An 8,438-nucleotide genomic window follows, 5' to 3' on the forward strand; every position below is an offset into this window, starting at 1 on the left:
TAATATCAAATGAACCCAAAACATGGTGCAGAGCTTACATAAGTGCAGGGTTTGCTTGTGAGGCAATGGAGAATGGTATTTCAGAGTGTTTCAACTCCATAATTGTAGAAGCTAGGAAAAAACCTTTGATTATAATGCTTGAGGAGATAAGTATATACATCATGTACATGTTTTCCTTTATGAATGATGAATGCAGTAAATGGAAAGCTAATATATGTCCAGAAGTGATTAAGAAGATGAATCTTTTTAGAAAGAACTTTAGGTAACACACAAAATAACTGTTTTTTATTCTAATTGTCATTATAATTGATATATAATGAATAATATATACTCTTTCTCTTCATGCAGGTTTTGGTTAGTAGTGCATAGCCTACGAAATGTGTTTGATGTGAGAATATCATGTTCTAGTTATAAGGTAGATTTGGAAGGTAGAGTTTGTTCTTACGGATTATGGGATTCGTCTGGAATCCCATGTGTCCATGCCATAGCATCCATTAATTATATCCATCAAACTCCAGAGGAATATATTAGTGACTAATTTTTAGTGAATAAGTTCAAGGAATGCTACTCTACAAACATCAGTCCTGTGAATGGGAGTAATATGTGGCATCAAACTAGATACAACAAGCCTTTGCCACATGTTTGTAGGAAAATGCCTGGTAGGCCTAGAATCAAGAGAAGGAGGCATGCAAGTGAGAAAGAGAGTAAGTTTAGTTCCACTTCAAGGGTGAAGCCCCCAAGGACAGTAAGATGTGCTAATTGTCTTGACTATGGGCATAATAAAAATGGCTACAAGAATGAAAAAACAAAGATAACAATTCCTATGTTACTAAAGAAGATTGGGAGGCCTAGGAAATGTGATGTATTGGATCCAATACACATATATCTTGATCCAATATACATGTTTCTGGATCTAATCTACATACCAGTCAACCACTTGTGACATCAATTGTACCCACTCAACCTAGTCAACAAGCAAATCAACAAGTAAGTCAATACATTACTGATCAAGCTAGTCAACAAGATAGTCTACATGCTTCAAGTTCTAACACTGGCAAGAAAATGAGGAAATTGGCTTTAAGAGGTCCAAGTTCAGAGTTGGTGGCATTGCATTTGTCGGTAGTCATTCTAGTTTCAGAGTTGGTGGCATTGCATTTGTGGGTAGTCAGACTAGTGAAGTAACTGTTCCAATGTTAGAATGAAGAAACTGGGTGTAAGAAGGCCGATGGCTAGGAAGTCAACAACCAGATTTTAGTCTGTCAACAACCAAGTTCCAACTGTTAATGATATTCCAAATAATGTTGCTCAAGCACCTGTTGTTAATGTTGTTCCTTTGGTGAATGAGGTGATACGAGAGGATGCAATTGAGGTGTCAGTGAAGGTTTCCCAAGAGCCAGTGCTAATGGTTAATGAGGTGATAGAAGTTGAGGCATTAGATCCAATTGTTAATGAGGTTCCTTGGGTGAATGAGGCTGATGACATTATGGTGCTAGAAGAGGAAGAAGTTGATGTTACAGTAAAGGTTGCCCAAGATCTAAAAGAGAGTCTTGATGAAGTTGGAGATGAAATTAATCAAATTCTTGGTTATAGAAATGCATCAGATGCATCTGATGTTCCATTTGTTAATGATGGTGGTGCAGAACTTGAGTTCACTGAAGAACATGCATAAGATGCTCTCCCATAAAAATCAAGTTAATTTTGGAAGGAATAGCATATTTACTTGAAGCAGGATATTTCGTGGCTGAAATAGAAAGCATGGAAAAAAGAAAGACTCTAAACCCTAGTGCATATGAGTATCTAATATCAAATGAACCCAAAACATGGTGCAGAGCTTACATAAGTGCAGGGTTTGCTTGTGAGGCAATGGAGAATGGTATTTCAGAGTGTTTCAACTCCATAATTGTAGAAGCTAGGAAAAAACCTTTGATTATAATGCTTGAGGAGATAAGTATATACATCATGTACATGTTTTCCTTTATGAATGATGAATGCAGTAAATGGAAAGCTAATATATGTCCAGAAGTGATTAAGAAGATGAATCTTTTTAGAAAGAACTTTAGGTAACACACAAAATAACTGTTTTTTATTCTAATTGTCATTATAATTGATATATAATGAATAATATATACTCTTTCTCTTCATGCAGGTTTTGGTTAGTAGTGCATAGCCTACGAAATGTGTTTGATGTGAGAATATCATGTTCTAGTTATAAGGTAGATTTGGAAGGTAGAGTTTGTTCTTACGGATTATGGGATTCGTCTGGAATCCCATGTGTCCATGCCATAGCATCCATTAATTATATCCATCAAACTCCAGAGGAATATATTAGTGACTAATTTTTAGTGAATAAGTTCAAGGAATGCTACTCTACAAACATCAGTCCTGTGAATGGGAGTAATATGTGGCATCAAACTAGATACAACAAGCCTTTGCCACATGTTTGTAGGAAAATGCCTGGTAGGCCTAGAATCAAGAGAAGGAGGCATGCAAGTGAGAAAGAGAGTAAGTTTAGTTCCACTTCAAGGGTGAAGCCCCCAAGGACAGTAAGATGTGCTAATTGTCTTGACTATGGGCATAATAAAAATGGCTACAAGAATGAAAAAACAAAGATAACAATTCCTATGTTACTAAAGAAGATTGGGAGGCCTAGGAAATGTGATGTATTGGATCCAATACACATATATCTTGATCCAATATACATGTTTCTGGATCTAATCTACATACCAGTCAACCACTTGTGACATCAATTGTACCCACTCAACCTAGTCAACAAGCAAATCAACAAGTAAGTCAATACATTACTGATCAAGCTAGTCAACAAGATAGTCTACATGCTTCAAGTTCTAACACTGGCAAGAAAATGAGGAAATTGGCTTTAAGAGGTCCAAGTTCAGAGTTGGTGGCATTGCATTTGTCGGTAGTCATTCTAGTTTCAGAGTTGGTGGCATTGCATTTGTGGGTAGTCAGACTAGTGAAGTAACTGTTCCAATGTTAGAATGAAGAAACTGGGTGTAAGAAGGCCGATGACTAGGAAGTCAACAACCAGATTTTAGTCTGTCAACAACCAAGTTCCAACTGTTAATGATATTCCAAATAATGTTGCTCAAGCACCTGTTGTTAATGTTGTTCCTTTGGTGAATGAGGTGATACGAGAGGATGCAATTGAGGTGTCAGTGAAGGTTTCCCAAGAGCCAGTGCTAATGGTTAATGAGGTGATAGAAGTTGAGGCATTAGATCCAATTGTTAATGAGGTTCCTTGGGTGAATGAGGCTGATGACATTATGGTGCTAGAAGAGGAAGAAGTTGATGTTACAGTAAAGGTTGCCCAAGATCTAAAAGAGAGTCTTGATGAAGTTGGAGATGAAATTAATCAAATTCTTGGTTATAGAAATGCATCAGATGCATCTGATGTTCCATTTGTTAATGATGGTGGTGCAGAACTTGAGTTCACTGAAGAACATGCATAAGATGCTCTCCCATAAAAATCAAGTTAATTGTGGAAGGAATAGCATATTTACTTGAAGCAGGATATTTCGTGGCTGAAATAGAAAGCATGGAAAAAAGAAAGACTCTAAACCCTAGTGCATATGAGTATCTAATATCAAATGAACCCAAAACATGGTGTAGAGCTTACATAAGTGCAGGGTTTGCTTGTGAGGCAATGGAGAATGGTATTTCAGAGTGTTTCAACTCCATAATTGTAGAAGCTAGGAAAAAACCTTTGATTATAATGCTTGAGGAGATAAGTATATACATCATGTACATGTTTTCCTTTATGAATGATGAATGCAGTAAATGGAAAGCTAATATATGTCCAGAAGTGATTAAGAAGATGAATCTTTTTAGAAAGAACTTTAGGTAACACACAAAATAACTGTTTTTTATTCTAATTGTCATTATAATTGATATATAATGAATAATATATACTCTTTCTCTTCATGCAGGTTTTGGTTAGTAGTGCATAGCCTACGAAATGTGTTTGATGTGAGAATATCATGTTCTAGTTATAAGGTAGATTTGGAAGGTAGAGTTTGTTCTTACGGATTATGGGATTCGTCTGGAATCCCATGTGTCCATGCCATAGCATCCATTAATTATATCCATCAAACTCCAGAGGAATATATTAGTGACTAATTTTTAGTGAATAAGTTCAAGGAATGCTACTCTACAAACATCAGTCCTGTGAATGGGAGTAATATGTGGCATCAAACTAGATACAACAAGCCTTTGCCACATGTTTGTAGGAAAATGCCTGGTAGGCCTAGAATCAAGAGAAGGAGGCATGCAAGTGAGAAAGAGAGTAAGTTTAGTTCCACTTCAAGGGTGAAGCCCCCAAGGACAGTAAGATGTGCTAATTGTCTTGACTATGGGCATAATAAAAATGGCTACAAGAATGAAAAAAAAAAAGATAACAATTCCTATGTTACTAAAGAAGATTGGGAGGCCTAGGAAATGTGATGTATTGGATCCAATACACATATATCTTGATCCAATATACATGTTTCTGGATCTAATCTACATACCAGTCAACCACTTGTGACATCAATTGTACCCACTCAACCTAGTCAACAAGCAAATCAACAAGTAAGTCAATACATTACTGATCAAGCTAGTCAACAAGATAGTCTACATGCTTCAAGTTCTAACACTGGCAAGAAAATGAGGAAATTGGCTTTAAGAGGTCCAAGTTCAGAGTTGGTGGCATTGCATTTGTCGGTAGTCATTCTAGTTTCAGAGTTGGTGGCATTGCATTTGTGGGTAGTCAGACTAGTGAAGTAACTGTTCCAATGTTAGAATGAAGAAACTGGGTGTAAGAAGGCCGATGACTAGGAAGTCAACAACCAGATTTTAGTCTGTCAACAACCAAGTTCCAACTGTTAATGATATTCCAAATAATGTTGCTCAAGCACCTGTTGTTAATGTTGTTCCTTTGGTGAATGAGGTGATACGAGAGGATGCAATTGAGGTGTCAGTGAAGGTTTCCCAAGAGCCAGTGCTAATGGTTAATGAGGTGATAGAAGTTGAGGCATTAGATCCAATTGTTAATGAGGTTCCTTGGGTGAATGAGGCTGATGACATTATGGTGCTAGAAGAGGAAGAAGTTGATGTTACAGTAAAGGTTGCCCAAGATCTAAAAGAGAGTCTTGATGAAGTTGGAGATGAAATTAATCAAATTCTTGGTTATAGAAATGCATCAGATGCATCTGATGTTCCATTTGTTAATGATGGTGGTGCAGAACTTGAGTTCACTGAAGAACATGCATAAGATGCTCTCCCATAAAAATCAAGTTAATTGTGGAAGGAATAGCATATTTACTTGAAGCAGGATATTTCGTGGCTGAAATAGAAAGCATGGGGTGGTTGGAAATTGAACTTGATGACACTTCACTAGTTAAGATGGTAATTTGTTAACCTTATAATTTTAAATATGTGTTTCTTCCCTTTATATATGTTTGTTGTTGCTTGTATCAGGACTTAAATGAGGAGGAGCCTGATGTTGATGAAGGTGAAGGTGACTTTGTAAATGATGAAGGTGAAGGTGTTGAAAACAAGATGATGGTGATGTGATTGAAGGGGAAGGTGAAGGTGTTAATGATGGGAATGAGGTTGATGATGTTCTAAATAATGAGGCTGATGATGAAGGCCATCTGATAGTGCCTAGGATGAGGAAAAGAATTCCATCTTTGAGGATCACTAAACTAAAGCTTAAAAAGACAGCTTTTAATAAAGATGGGGTGATTCCACATGTTTAAATCTAGTGAATTTGGAGTAGTTAGGTATGTATATTGGGGTTTTAGGTGGCGGTCATATACTTGGGCATTTGTATAGGAAGCCCTTTCTGCTACATTTTGTACATCTTACTTTATACACACATTAAGTGCACCTTTCATCCAATTTTTCTCATGTACCTTTTGGATTGCCTTTTTAGGATATATTTTAGGCAATTTGATACAAATGGATGGATGGTACATGCTAGTTGATCTTTTTTAATCTTTTGTAATGGTACATAAATATGATGTAATGAATCCCCCCATTATGGTTATAATATGTTTTTTATGATTGTTATGTTTATATTATGTACAAATAATGGTAGGATCAATACGTTTGTTATGTTTGTAATGGAATGGATCAATAGAGATAATGGTATTGATCATTATTTCATCTTAATTTTACCATTGTGAACATTATACATAATTTGTTGTTATCTGTACATTATAATATGTATGTTATGTTTTTTGATCCATATTATTTGCATCTATATTATGTACCATTTGCAACTACATTTAGCCAAGTGCAGCATTGTACTTTATCATTAGAGTATATTTTACCATTTTCAGCAATATACTTTGCATTGTATCATTTGCATTTCATAAATAATTTTCAACTAAAATATTCTTACCAAAACAATAGTTACATAAGAATAAGCACGTTTACATAGCCAATCCAAACATTCAAATGATTTACATGTTCGAAACAACTATTATCAACATTACAAAAATAAGAACTAAGAACCCTATAATTATTCTACCAAAGTCTTCTGCTGTCCCTGCCCTACCCTTGCTCTGTGTGAGTTGGGTCGATAATATGCCATCTTCTTCATTGAACAATTTGAAAAAACCACAGTCCTCTCCTTCCACCAAGAAAAACAACAATTTGGATAAATTACATACATTTTTTAGGGTTTCTCAAGAAATTTAAAAATTAGGGCGAATTGTTTACCTGGTATTTAGGGCACCTATAAAACGTTTTTCCATAGTTCTCAGGTGTTCAGCAACAACTACCTTACACATATCTCCACAGGCACATCTAGCTATTCTTTTCTTTCTCGATCTTGAACCAACTTGGAAGCTCGATTTGGCAGATGAAGCCGACATTTTACAGAGACATGGGGGTAGAAGACGAGGGAGAGGATAGAAGACATAGGAGAGACTTTGGATTGATGTTAACGGAAAAATGATGATGTTTGGGGGTTGAATTGGGGGATGTAACCGGTTGGTAAAGGGGAACCGGTGAAAAAAATTAAAATGAAACATGAGGGGGAAATATGAGGAATCTGTGGCACAAAAAAATGCAACTTTGGGATAACTGGTTTCTTTATGTAAATTCAGGGGCTTGTATGACAAAAACCCTTATTAAAAAAGAGAAAATAAGTTGCTACCGTATAGAAATTATCTGAATATTTATATAAATTATTATACGTCATATTATAAACTCATATATATTATTTTTAATCATTTTTCAATTGTACAAATTTGAAGATCTAGTTTTTATTTTTTATTCTGAAAAAGGAAGACTATACTCAATTAAAAATCGATATTATTAGGCTATAATTGGCTCGTGGAGAGGGATTGGTGGGGATATCATATTTGTAAATGTTTATGCTCCACAAGCTGAGTATGAGAAAAAAAGATTGTGGGAAGATCTTCTTCAGTTAAAAGGTTCCAAACATGGAACCTGGATTATTTTCATAGATTTTAACGTCGTTTGGAGGCCATCTGAAAGAATGAACTCTCAATTTTGTTAGTCTGGTTCCAATCATATTTGACGAATATCACCACGAATTTATGTTCGATCCCATTCAACGACTAATTGATAGAAAAATCACTTTGACTGGTGAAGATACAATAGCCTGGTTAAAAACAGACCCGCTAAAAGTGTTATGTTTTATATGAAGTGCGAAACTTGGAATAATTCTGGTAGCGGAGACCTAGATCAAAAAAGGTGTTCACATTCATCCCACTAGTACTTGTTTCTGTGTATGTGAAGAAGAGTCTGTGGAACATGTTCTTATTAGTTGCAAATTTGTTCAATCGGCACTAGATTGGATCCTCAAGTTATGCGGGTTTACACAAAGGCATTTCATAATGGTGGCAGAATTCCTCAACTTTGCTGCACGATGGGGTAACTGTTCAAAAAATCGAAAGATCCTTCTGACTATCTTTTATGTATTCATATGGCGATATAGAAGGCGAAAAACGAGACAGTTTATAACAAGGTAGTGAAGTCCCCTACTATTGTGGCGGATGATGTAATTTCATTGGTGTATACATGGTATAAACATAAGGGAAAGAACACAAAGTGTAGATGGACTGACTGGTGTTGCTCTCATTTTATTTGCTTTTAATATGTAGTAATTACCATGTTTTGTTGCTCTCATCTAGTTCCTTGCTAGTCGTGGGGTCTGTTATATATATATATATATATATATATATATATATATATATATATATATATATATATATATATATATATATATATATATATATATATATATATATATATATATATATATATATATATATATATAGAGAGAGAGAGAGAGAGAGAGATAGGTTCAGGTGTTTAAAGTAATTATTATGTTATTGTATGCATAAATGTGGACCAATCATTTTAAAAACCTAGATAGGGGTAAAATTGTAATCTTAGCTTTTAATTAT

This window comes from Lactuca virosa, chromosome 6 (genome assembly GCF_052849685.1).
Source record: "Lactuca virosa cultivar CGN04683 chromosome 6, Lactuca_virosa_CGN04683_v6, whole genome shotgun sequence".
In the NCBI taxonomy this organism is placed as follows: domain Eukaryota; kingdom Viridiplantae; phylum Streptophyta; class Magnoliopsida; order Asterales; family Asteraceae; genus Lactuca; species Lactuca virosa.